Here is a 13,741-nt window from a genome sequence, read left to right on the forward strand (position 1 = left end):
ATCATTGTACAGAAAGATATACAAAGTAAATGATGAATATTTGCATTAAAGCTAGGTTTTATGTTCATCTTTCTGCTATATGTATAAAATTGCTTCAGTGTTTCTTCTAATTATCTTAATGCATGTTTTGTATAATGTAAATCAAGGCACAGTATTAGGATTTTATTTTATCTCATAGCTTTTTATCTTAGGTTTGGCACTTAATATTCTCATTATCTGGTTTATTCTATAGACTATAACAAAAGATGTATGAATACTAATTTCAATGTATCATTAATAGCTGAAGATAAGCAAAAGTTGTGGATTCCAACAAATTTCTTTAGGATGAATATGGCAAATAGTGTCTGCCATTTCATATATCAGAACATGACAAAGAAAGGGGATCATATGACTTCGCTCAGTGGGCTTCCCCATAATGCTTTGCTGGTAGCCCTTAGCCCAAAAACTGTAGTTGCATGAGATCAATGATGACTCATTGACACACTGCCTGCTGGCATATTGTCCTGCATCAAACTCACATTCATATGCTGCTATTATACCTCACTTCATTCTGTGTTTAAGTGACAATTTTCATTTATTTTTTTATATTTCTTTACTAATGTCTGAAAAAGACCGTGAGGCAATGAATGGAGGAGCAGCATACCAAGACGTTGGATAATTGTACGGTATACTTCCAATTTAATAGGAACAGCTTAGGGAACTCTTTTCTTTTCAGCATGACCATGACTTGTGCATAAATCAGGGTCCATAAAGGCATGGTTGGATCAGTTTGCTGTGGAAGAACGTGACTGGCTCACACACCACCATGACCGTAACTAGAGATGAGCGAGTAGTACTCGATCGAGTAGGTATTCGATCGAATACTACGGTATTCGAAATACTCATACTCGATCGAGTACCACTCGCTATTCGAATGGAAAAGTTCGATGCAGAACCAGCATTGATTGGCAAATGCTATACAGCAATCAACGCTGGTTCTTCTCCTACCTTTAGAAGTCTTTTCCGTCCAGCTTCCCCGCGGCGTCTTCCAGCTCTGAATTCACTCTGCCAGGCATCGGGCCTGGGCAGAGCCGACTGCGCATGTCCGCTTGTAGTGTAGGCATCCGCAGTCGGCTCTGCCCAGGCCCAATGCCTAGCAGAGTGAATTCAGAGCCGTAAGATGCCACGGGGATGCTGCATGGAGAAGACTTCTCGGAGGATCCAGCCCGACCCTCACTCGTGGACTTGGTAAGTATAATTTGATCGAATGTTACCTACCCCTGAAACGATCATTTTCCCCCCATAGACTATAATAAGGTTCGATATTCGATTCGAGTAGTCGAATATTGAGGGGCTACTCGAAACGAATATCGAACCTCGAGCATTTTACTGTTTGTTCATCTCTAACCTTAACCTCTTCAATCACAGAGTGCCAAACCTTCTAGGTTAACATCAGTACCTGACGTTGTGAAAGCTGTCCTGGATCAATGGGCAAAAATTCCCACAAACACACTCCAAAATCTTGCTAGAAAAAATGGAGCTGTTTAAGTTACAAAGGGGAACCAACTCCATATTAATTCCTATAGATTTAAAACAGAATGTTATAAAAGCTTTCAAAAGGTGTATAGATAGATTTTTTTTTTTTTTGAGGTTCCTTTGAAAAATATTGATTTCTTAGGCATATCACAAAAATAATGCTTTATATATCACACTGGACAACAAATTTCAACTTCTTTTCAGGTTCTTTAACCCTGCTGTTCTGTTCGGGTCAATATGACCCTAAATGATTTTTGAGACCCTGCAGATTTTTTTTTATGAGGATTTGAAACTAGTGGTTCCTTGACTTCTCCTCATTTGTGGAGCTCTACATTTTTGTTTTGTTTTTGTTTTGTTTTTTTGTTTACTTTTTGCTGCACGCTGATTGTTACACTTGTACTGTTCGGGTCAATATGACCCGATAGCATTTTATACTGTTCTACAGGTCTCTGATTATTTCTGACTGCAAAAGTTATGTTTTTTATGTGTACTTCATCTCCTAACTGGTGGCATTCCGAGGTAGGTGCCCATTCAGACAATATATACCAAGTAAGCCAGCAAAATATGGCATCAAGATCTGGACACTTTGCGACAGCAAAAGTTCATATGCTCTAAATGTTCGAGTGTATACAGGAAAAGCCCCTGATGAAAGACCTGAAAAAAATCAGGGTATGCGTGTTGTTCTAGATTTGACTCATGGACTAAAAGGACAAAATGTCAGGTGACAACTTTTTTACATCCTATCAACTAGGCCAGATGTTGAAGAAAAAACAACTTACCAAACAGGTAATTCTCATGAGCACAATGCACCATGACAATGCCGTAAGTGATAGAGAAGACAGAAAGCCTGACATTATTTTGGATTATAATGCCACAAAGGGAGCAGTTGATACTTTAGACCAGGGGTCCTCAAACTGCGGCCCGCGGACCACATGCGGCTCGCCTAGCACTTCTGTCTGGCCCAGCCGACAACGCCGGCAGGCATGCATTTATAATGAAGCTCCTGAGGAGCTCGGGCCAGGCCATGGAGCGCGCTTCACTTTACCTATTGGAGGGCACCGCTCCCGATGTCTGTGCGACCTGCTCTGCCTCCGGCCCACTGTTTGAAAAGTTTGAGGACCCCTGATTTAGACCAAGTAATATCAACAAATACATGCAAACGCAAAACCAATCGGTGGCCAATGATTTTATTTTATAACATACTGGACGTTTCTGCATACAATGCATTTGTCTTATGGAGAGAAATTGACCCCGATTGGAACCGGAATAATCTGCATAAAAGAAGATTATTTCTTGAGGAATTGGGAAAATTCCTGGTGAGGCCATATATTGAGAGCAGAAAAGTGACCCCCAGAAGTGAGGGAGCAGCAGCCATTGTAAAAAGTGTCCAGCATGCTCAAGAAAGAGACTCCACATCCACGGCCTCCACCAGCACAGCTACCAGCAAAAAAGGAAGAGATGTCGCCTCTGTCCATCTTCCTGTGACAATAAGACTAATCTGACATGTGCTGGATGTTCAAAATATCTGTGTAAAGGACATGGGTCTTATTATTGTGCTCAATGTAAAAAAGCATGAACATGTTCAGTTTTTTCTTTTTTCTTTCTAAAATGGTTGAAGTTTTTATGATTTTTCATTTGTTGATTTATAAAATTTGTTTTCAAAAAGTTAAATTTCATGTTTTAGTAATAGTAATTAGAGATGAGCGAACACTAAAATGTTCGAGGTTCGAAATTCGATTCGAACAGCCGCTCACTGTTCGAGTGTTCGAATGGGTTTCGAACCCCATTATAGTCTATGGGGAACATAAACTCGTTAAGGGGGAAACCCAAATTCGTGTCTGGAGGGTCACCAAGTCCACTATGACACCCCAGGAAATGATACCAACACCCTGGAATGACACTGGGACAGCAGGGGAAGCATGTCTGGGGGCATAAAAGTCACTTTATTTCATGGAAATCCCTGTCAGTTTGCGATTTTCGCAAGCTAACTTTTCCCCATAGAAATGCATTGGCCAGTGCTGATTGGCCAGAGTACGGAACTCGACCAATCAGCGCTGGCTCTGCTGGAGGAGGCGGAGTCTAAGATAGCTCCACACCAGTCTCCATTCAGGTCCGACCTTAGACTCCGCCTCCTCCGGCAGAGCCAGCGCTGATTGGCCGAAGGCTGGCCAATGCATTCCTATGCGAATGCAGACTTAGCAGTGCTGAGTCAGTTTTGCTCAACTACACATCTGATGCACACTCGGCACTGCTACATCAGATGTAGCAATCTGATGTAGCAGAGCCGAGGGTGCACTAGAACCCCTGTGCAAACTCAGTTCACGCTAATAGAATGCATTGGCCAGCGCTGATTGGCCAATGCATTCTATTAGCCCGATGAAGTAGAGCTGAATGTGTGTGCTAAGCACACACATTCAGCACTGCTTCATCAAGCCAATACAATGCATTAGCCAGTGCTGATTGGCCAGAGTACGGAATTCGGCCAATCAGCGCTGGCCAATGCATTCTATTAGCCCGATGAAGTAGAGCTGAATGTGTGTGCTAAGCACACACATTCAGCACTGCTTCATCAAGCCAATACAATGCATTAGCCAGTGCTGATTGGCCAGAGTACGGAATTCGGCCAATCAGCGCTGGCTCTGCTGGAGGAGGCGGAGTCTAAGGTCGGACCTGAATGGAGACTGGTGTGGAGCGATCTTAGACTCCGCCTCCTCCAGCAGAGCCAGCGCTGATTGGCCGAATTCCGTACTCTGGCCAATCAGCACTGGCTAATGCATTGTATTGGCGTGATGAAGCAGTGCTGAATGTGTGTGCTTAGCACACACATTCAGCTCTACTTCATCGGGCTAATAGAATGCATTGGCCAGCGCTGATTGGCCGAATTCCGTACTCTGGCCAATCAGTGCTGGCCAATGCATTCTATTAGCTTGATGAAGCAGAGTGTGCACAAGGGTTCAAGCGCACCCTCGGCTCTGATGTAGCAGAGCCGAGGCTGCACAAGGGTTCAAGCGCACCCTCGGCTCTGATGTAGGAGAGCCGAGGGTGCACTTGAACCCTTGTGCAGCCTCGGCTCTGCTACATCAGAGCCGAGGGTGCGCTTGAACCCTTGTGCACACTCTGCTTCATCAAGCTAATAGAATGCATTGGCCAGCGCTGATTGGCCAATGTATTCTATTAGCCTGATGAAGTAGAGCTGAATGTGTGTGCTAAGCACACACATTCAGCTCTACTTCATCGGGCTAATAGAATGCATTGGCCAGCGCTGATTGGCCGAATTCCGTACTCTGGCCAATCAGTGCTGGCCAATGCATTCTATTAGCTTGATGAAGCAGAGTGTGCACAAGGGTTCAAGCGCACCCTCGGCTCTGATGTAGCAGAGCCGAGGCTGCACAAGGGTTCAAGCGCACCCTCGGCTCTGATGTAGGAGAGCCGAGGGTGCACTTGAACCCTTGTGCAGCCTCGGCTCTGCTACATCAGAGCCGAGGGTGCGCTTGAACCCTTGTGCACACTCTGCTTCATCAAGCTAATAGAATGCATTGGCCAGCGCTGATTGGCCAATGTATTCTATTAGCCTGATGAAGTAGAGCTGAATGTGTGTGCTAAGCACACACATTCAGCTCTACTTCATCGGGCTAATAGAATGCATTGGCCAGCGCTGATTGGCCAGAGTACGGAACTCGACCAATCAGCGCTGGCTCTGCTGGAGGAGGCGGAGTCTAAGATCGCTCCACACCAGTCTCCATTCAGGTCCGACCTTAGACTCCGCCTCCTCCAGCAGAGCCAGCGCTGATTGGCCGAATTCCGTACTCTGGCCAATCAGCACTGGCTAATGCATTGTATTGGCGTGATGAAGCAGTGCTGAATGTGTGTGCTTAGCACACACATTCAGCTCTACTTCATCGGGCTAATAGAATGCATTGGCCAATCAGCGCTGGCCAATGCATTCTATTAGCGTGAACTGAGTTTGCACAGGGGTTCTAGTGCACCCTCGGCTCTGCTACATCAGATTGCTACATCTGATGTAGCAGTGCCGAGTGTGCATCAGATGTGTAGTTGAGCAAAACTGACTCAGCACTGCTAAGTCTCTGCATTCGCATAGGAATGCATTGGCCAGCCTTCGGCCAATCAGCGCTGGCTCTGCCGGAGGAGGCGGAGTCTAAGGTCGGACCTGAATGGAGACTGGTGTGGAGCGATCTTAGACTCCGCCTCCTCCAGCAGAGCCAGCGCTGATTGGTCGAGTTCCGTACTCTGGCCAATCAGCGCTGGCCAATGCATTCTATTAGCTTGATGAAGCAGAGTGTGCACAAGGGTTCAAGCGCACCCTCGGCTCTGATGTAGCAGAGCTGAGGGTGCACAAGGGTTCAAGTGCACCCTCGGCTCTCCTACATCAGAGCCGAGGGTGCGCTTGAACCCTTGTGCAGCCTCGGCTCTGCTACATCAGAGCCGAGGGTGCGCTTGAACCCTTGTGCACACTCTGCTTCATCAAGCTAATAGAATGCATTGGCCAGCACTGATTGGCCAGAGTACGGAATTCGGCCAATCAGCGCTGGCCAATGCATCCCTATGGGAAAAAGTTTATCTCACAAAAATCACAATTACACACCCGATAGAGCCCCAAAAAGTTATTTTTAATAACATTCCCCCCTAAATAAAGGTTATCCCTAGCTATCCCTGCCTGTACAGCTATCCCTGTCTCATAGTCACAAAGTTCACATTCTCATATGACCCGGATTTGAAATCCACTATTCGTCTAAAATGGAGGTCACCTGATTTCGGCAGCCAATGACTTTTTCCAATTTTTTTCAATGCCCCCAGTGTCGTAGTTCCTGTCCCACCTCCCCTGCGCTGTTATTGGTGCAAAAAAGGCGCCAGGGAAGGTGGGAGGGGAATCGAATTTTGGCGCACTTTACCACGTGGTGTTCGATTCGATTCGAACATGGCGAACACCCTGATATCCGATCGAACATGTGTTCGATAGAACACTGTTCGCTCATCTCTAATAGTAATGTAAAGCTTCTTTATTATTTGTGTGCAGAATGTCAACAATCGAAGATAATTGCAAAAAGCCTGTGTAACCTTTTTATGAAAAAAAATAAATAAAAAAAATTAAGTCTGAATTTAAATTTTTCTTTTATTTATGATCAAACATGTTCACATACAGTATTTCAATGAAAAAAGTATTCAAATAAAACAATTAGAGTAGCTAAAAATCAAGAATTAATAGGTCGGGTCATATTGACCCGGGAACAGTACAAGTGTATAGCAAATGCGAACAGAACAGCAGGGTTAATGAAAGCAACTGTTTCTGATACATTTCAGTGTGCTGAATACAAAAATGATAATGAAAATGCTGTCCTGGTTCCTATTTTTGTGATATGCAACATTATTCATTACATATGAACAGAAAGTACGCGTTTCTCTAATGGTAGTCCAGCAATAGTCTGCAAGCATGTTGTGATTCCAGTTGTCCTGGTAATGATTTTCCATTGTAGGTATTCATTTGTGAAATTGTTCCCCATGTTCATCACTTACAGATCCTAGATTGTCTGGGAAGAAGTCCAGTGACATCCCATATCTCTAAAATTTGCCACCATAGTTTCAACAATTTCCACATAGTTGGATGCTTTCCTGTTTCCAAGAAAATAATTAACAATATTTTTGTAAAAACACCATGCCTTTTTTTCCACTCCTGCTAGAAGTTCAGTGAAATGTTCACTTTCCATAACCTTCTGAATCCGTGGAGCAATAAATACACCTTCCCTGAGCTTTACTCAGGTATGGAAACATTTTTCTAAGGCAATGAAACGACTCACTTTTATGATGAAGGGCCTTTACGAAAATCTTCAAGAGTCCAAGTCTTATGTGTAATGGTCGCAGCAAGATCTATTTCCTGTCAACACGTGGTTCATGCAGCACATTCTTAGTTCCTGGTTGTAGGTTGCTTCTCATTGCCCGATCTTTCACAACATAATGCTTGCTGTCTGTACGGCTATCCCATTCACAAAGAAAGCATGGAAACTTGTATCCCAGCTGCATACCTAGTAAGTGTGCCACTACCTTCAAGTCACCGCACTTGTAGGAATTATACTGGATAATTTCCAAAAGATTCTTCAGTGTATCATATGTCTCTTTTGTCTGTGGTTCATTCCAGTGGCTTGAAGGCTTTTCATTCTCATTGTACAGAAGTACCCCTTTCAGGCTCACCTTTGAGGCATCTATGAATAGTCTCCACTCATCTGGATTGTGGTCTATTCCAAGTGCTGCCAGCAAGCTATTAATGTTTTTGCAAAATCATACTCATCCATTCATTGCAAAAAAAAAATCTACAAAAGGTTGGTTTTGCTGGCGATATGAAGTGGTCTTGATTCCATTTGCAAGTAGGTTCCACCCTTGAAGCTGAAGATTTCTGCTTTGGCTTTGCTAAGATCGAGGTCTCGAACAAGGTCATCAAGTTCTTGTTGTTTAACAAGATGGACTTCTGAGCTACTGGGAAGACAAAAGTATTCATCTTGCTCAATGGGATGATCTACAACATCTGCTTCTTCTTCCTCAATGGTCCAGTTGTCTGGGGGCTGTGGTAGTGGCATCTCTGGTCCATGGGGAACTGGACGAAGGGCTGGTCAGAGGTTTGGATAAACAACCTTTTTCCTCTTTGACACTGTCATGCTTTGAGCACTTGGTGTAGCACAAAAGTAATAGTCAGTGGTGTGATCTTTTGGTTCTCTCTATATCATTGGCATTGCGAACGGCATAGACATTTGTTTCCGATTCATCCATTCCCTCAGCTTCACTGCACATGTATCACAACAGACATGAGGAGCCCATGCTTTATCTTGATCACCAACCTTGCAACCAAAATAGAGTTCATAGGCTTTACAGATCATGGGCGTAAAGTTTCTTTTTGTGCCGCAAATACAAACTCACCACAAATGTACCAAAAGTTGTTTACCTTATGTACACAATCAAGTGGCATAGTGCACTGCAGCTCAAAGCTGGAGGATGTTATGCCAAGTTGTCTGGCATCTGCTCCTTATATACTGGATGTGGTTAACCATAATCTGAGCATAATGCTGAGCAGACGTCATAGGAAACACCTCTTGCCACAGGTTTTGCAACAGAAGTAGTGCTTTTTTTAAGTTTTTTGGGGAAATCTTGCTTTAGAATTTTTCAAACAAATTCAAATACAAGGAATTGAAGCTCAGAAGCTGCTCTTTACAACTGTGGAATTGAAAAATTATTTTAAAATTATTGACCCATCTGAAAACTAGACGTGCCATTTTCATACCTAAATTTCCTATTATAATCTGAACTATTCTGTCAGTTTTTAAGAAAACTGGATGACATTTGGCAAGATATATGTGCAGTGTGTGTGAAACCTCTGCTTCAATTTTTAAGGAAATTGGTCATCAAGGACTTGTAAAATTAAATTTTTAAGTTAACGAAGAAGCACACTTTGCGTAGTTTTCACCAAATCTGTATTATGAAATATTTTTGAAACAAGAGTCAGTTTCAATATTTTATCAATGGATTTGTATAAAGGGAACCTGATTACATAGGAATTTGAATGTTTCATACCAAAACCTTTTTGGCTGTTGCCCAGTATCATTGGTCATACAGAAATGCTTTGTTTTGACAAGAAAATTATTAATTAATAATCTCAGAATGAGATCAAAACATCTTGAACTATTTGTTGTACATAAAATAAAAATGTGGAATGAAAATTACATATCAAGAGGATTCATTAAACAGTTGAAGAAACCTCTGTTAGCTGTACTTTGGACAGGGTAATAATAAATAAGATAATTTCAATGGCATCTGTATTGTAGAATACAGAATGCACAATTGGTAACAACACTAATATGTATCGCTGTTACTAAGTCGTACTATATATATTAGAGTCATAAAATGACAAATGTCAAAGTAATTAAGGGAGTTGTCCAGGTAACTGTCATCACCTTCTACCTCAACAATAGACGAAGCATGCAATTATCCTAATACTACAATGACAATATAATGTAAAACCAGGGGCTGTTGTCATGTTGAACCAAACCTATTATCTTGAAAATCAATGCAGTGATGAGTAGAAACACTTCAAATATTACTAATTCCCTCTTAGAGTAAGGCCCCACGTAGTGGGCCACAGCGAAAAAGTGCCAAAGGAAAAATCACTGTCGAAATGCACCGCAGTTTTTCCTGCAGTGCTCTTCACAGAAAATTCACAGGGGGGTGGGGGTGGAGCCTGACCATCAAATGAGATGGCTGCTTGATCCGTAGCTCTGCCACTCGTATGCCCGAAATCACCCTCCTATCACAGCTATCTTGAGAAATTATGGTTAAAATCGGTGGGAACCATTCTAGCGAGACCTCTAGCACTATTACTAACTAAGGTCAACTGAGGAAAATTCACAGGAACACATGCACGCGCACACACACACACACACACACACATTTTACAAATGGGGTTTGATATTAGAGCACCAGGCATCCGAACCAGCCTCCTTAAATAGGAAGAAGTCAGGACCGATCAGCAGCCCAGGTGCTACAAGCCAGACGCCGATAGGCTGACAACAGCATCAGTCAGCATGCCAACCACGCCCATCGGATGCAAAGGGATTAACCCCATACATGCTAGACTGGGCCAAAATAGTGGAACAGGCTGCGACTGTGATATCATGGCCACACCTGCTGCACAATCCTAACAGTCTGCAGATAGAACTCTGTGTGGCATTGACCTGGTCTCTAATCTGAGCTGCTGTTAACCTGCAATTTCTGAGGCTGGTGACTCGGATGAACTTATGTTCCGCAGCAGAGGTGATTCTTGGTCTTCCTTTCCTGGACGGTCCTCATGTGAGCCAGTTTCTTTGTAGCACTTGATGGTTTTTGCAACTGCACTTGAGGACACTTTCAAAGTTTTCCAATTTTTCGGACTGACTGACCTTTATTTCTTAACCTTTTCGCTGCCAAGGGTCTCTGGAAATTTTGCACCTCCAGTAGCCAGAGCAATTTTCACAGTTTTGAGATGAACAAATCAAACCTAAATTGCAACATTAAAAAAGCATCCAACCCCCCCATACCTATATATTTTCCTAAAGTACATACCTGCAGCATTGTCAAAATGCCACTTGGTACTGTATACGAACAGGCACCTTCATGCAATTTTGATTTAAAGTGAATGTTTTATGAAAAAATGCTAATAAATGTATATTAGTTGTTAAAAGCGGAAACCAAACAAAAAATTAAATGCACCAAACCTCCTAAAAATAAGAATTCAACATGTGCAGAGTTCATACATATCACTATGGCCTGAACCTGCATGCACGTGTCTTCAGAAAATCGCTAGAACTGAAAGGAACAAAAATCTGCTTTGAAGCTGGAAATGATAAAAAAGTATCATCCTATAAAATGTAAGGATTACACACCATGAAAAGTAAGTGAACTCCTAAACCCTATATATTTTTTGAAAGTAGACAACCTGAAGATTACAAATATCTTAATGGGTCATCGATAGCCACATCCACCTTCATGCAACTTTGAGACCAACACAAATATTTTTTTTAAAGAATACGCTAAAACACAGATTTGCACCTAAAACTCATGTTCAATCTCACATTCATATACAAAATACTTTAAAAATAATAGCTTATGGTGTATACAATGTGTAAATATACTATATGTACCGCAAACATCAACTACAACAAGAGCTCAGACTCCCTAAAACACGAATACAGAAGACAAGCAGGATTTTGCTGTTGTTCACTAATATGTTAAAAAGCTATACTGCACCTACCAAATGGTGACTGTGATACCAAAATCTAACTTTTTTCAGAGTACACAGCATACCGTATATAAAAACACAATTTAATAGTTCATATATACAACCACCTTCATTCAACTTTGCGGCAAACAGAGATTGCTAGCAAAAATTGCGCAAAAATTCTAATTTGCCACTAAAGTGCGGCTCAAGCAATGCCTTTCTGCAAACATAATGTACTGTACATAAAACTGCAATATGTGAGGAGTTCATAAATAAATGTTAAAGAATCTCCAAAATCGCAGAAATGCGCCATCCCATTTTGTGCATGCAAATTAAATAGGACTTTACATAAAAATGTTATTTTCCATCCCCCTATAAAAATTTTAGCAATCTATACATTCAGCTCTAGTGATAATTGTTATTACTATTATTTTAGCGTTTAGAGACGTATTTTACTGTAGAAAGCTCAGGTATAGACAGGACAGGGATTGGGTGAAATGTAAACTTTATTTGCGACTTTATGTATATGTTGTGTAAGTGTTTGGTGTGACTTTTTTTTTGGTGCTGCGACCTGGACAATAGTAAATGCCTGGGTCACAGTGCCATTAAACTTCCTGGTTATGTTCAAGGGGTATAACATAAGAATACCCCACTAGTAAAGCTCAGGGGCGGGATTACATTATACCTGTATGTGACAATCAGAGACAAATGTATAGTATGTTCTCTGATTGGCAAGAGAAGGGTTAATAGGGACAATAGAGTCCCTGCCACCCCCCTCCTGCTGTCACATACAGGGTATGTACAGAGTCTGATTGTTTCTCTGTCTCTCTCTCTCTCTCTTCTGAACTGCTCGTGTCCCTCTCCCTTTCCTGTTAAAGTTTGCAAATTGCTTGCTTAGACAGGAGGGGGGGGACACTTTGGAGCTCTATATCTTTGGACTGCATCAACATATCTTGATGCTTTCTTTAAAATGCATTTTAAAGCATCAAGATATGTTGATGCAGTCCAGAGATATCGGCATTAGTAGGGAGGACGTAGTAACTACATCCTCCGCTACTGAAGTGCCACCTTGGGAGCACGTATAGCTACGTGCCTGGCAGTGAAAGGGTTAAAGTAATGATGGCCACTCATTTTTCTATACTTAGCCCTTTTTTTCTTGCCATAATACAAATTCTAACAGTCTATTCAGTAGGACTATCAGCTGTGTATCCACCTGACTTCTGCACAACACAACTGATGGTCCCAACCCCATTTATAAGGCAAGAAATCCCACTTATTAAACCTGACAGGTCCACACCTGTGAAGTGAAAACCATTTCCAGTGACTACCTCCTGAAGCTCATCAAGAGAATGCCAAGAGTGTGCAAAGCAGGAATCAAAGCAAAAGGTGGCTACTTTGAAGAACCTAGAATATGAGGTATATTTTCAGTTATTTCACACTTTTTGTTAAGTATACAATTCCACATGGGTTAATTCATAGTTTTGATGCCTTCAGTGTGAATCTACAATTTTCATAGTCATGAAAACTCTTTGAATGAGAAGGTGTGTCAAAACGTTTGGTCTGTGTGTATATATATATATATATATATATATATATATATATATATATATATATATATATATTTTTTTTTTTTTACTTTAACGAGAGTCCATCATTGGACCTATGCATTTTTCAATGAGCTTATGTTGGAATAGACTTCAGAAAGGCTATTCTAGCCCTACCATCCTTCTTCTGTACCTGTCAGCCATTTTTGAATAAAATGCTTTATACTGATATGCAAATTCAGTTAATGGAGTACAGGGAGCGTTACCCTAGTGTTCAGAGCACAGCATCATCATTGCTTACATTCTGCCTCCTCCTCATTTCATTTTATTACCTTAGTCTTTAATGCTAATAACCAATGTTGCAGAAAGACTGCGACGGAAACATTTTTTTTTCCATAGAGAATCTGCAGAGTTTTCTTATGTGGACTTTCTATCCCTATTATACCTATACAAAGAATGTGAGATTTCCGTAGGTATAATTGATACGCTTCAATTTACACAAATAAGTCGGTTTTGGAAATGCAGCTGCAGATATTTTTCTGCAATGTGTGGGTAGGAATAGCCAGAATCTCCTCCACTTTGCCGGTACTGTAAATCATGGCATTTTCACAACTTGGGGCTTCAGCCTAAAATGGATTTTACTTGTCAACTTGTGTATTATACAGAAACTAATGAGAAGACTTATACGCACTGTATATAAGATTTGACTCTTTTGGACTGCGGTTGTGTGTAAAATATTGTAATGGCTAAGTAAAGATTTACTGGTTGCATGCGTTTTCCCTATGTGATTTTTCATTGCAAGGTTTTAAACTATTGATCTGTTTAGTTTTTCTTAAAAGCCTTCTCTTAATGGGGACTGATTCTTTTCATTACTATTACAGTAAGTGAGAAGAATGTGTTTTCTTTGCAAATCTAGTCCACTTGAAGT

The sequence above is a fragment of the Leptodactylus fuscus genome, chromosome 1, assembly GCF_031893055.1.
Source record: "Leptodactylus fuscus isolate aLepFus1 chromosome 1, aLepFus1.hap2, whole genome shotgun sequence".
NCBI classification, from domain to species: Eukaryota; Metazoa; Chordata; class Amphibia; order Anura; family Leptodactylidae; genus Leptodactylus; species Leptodactylus fuscus.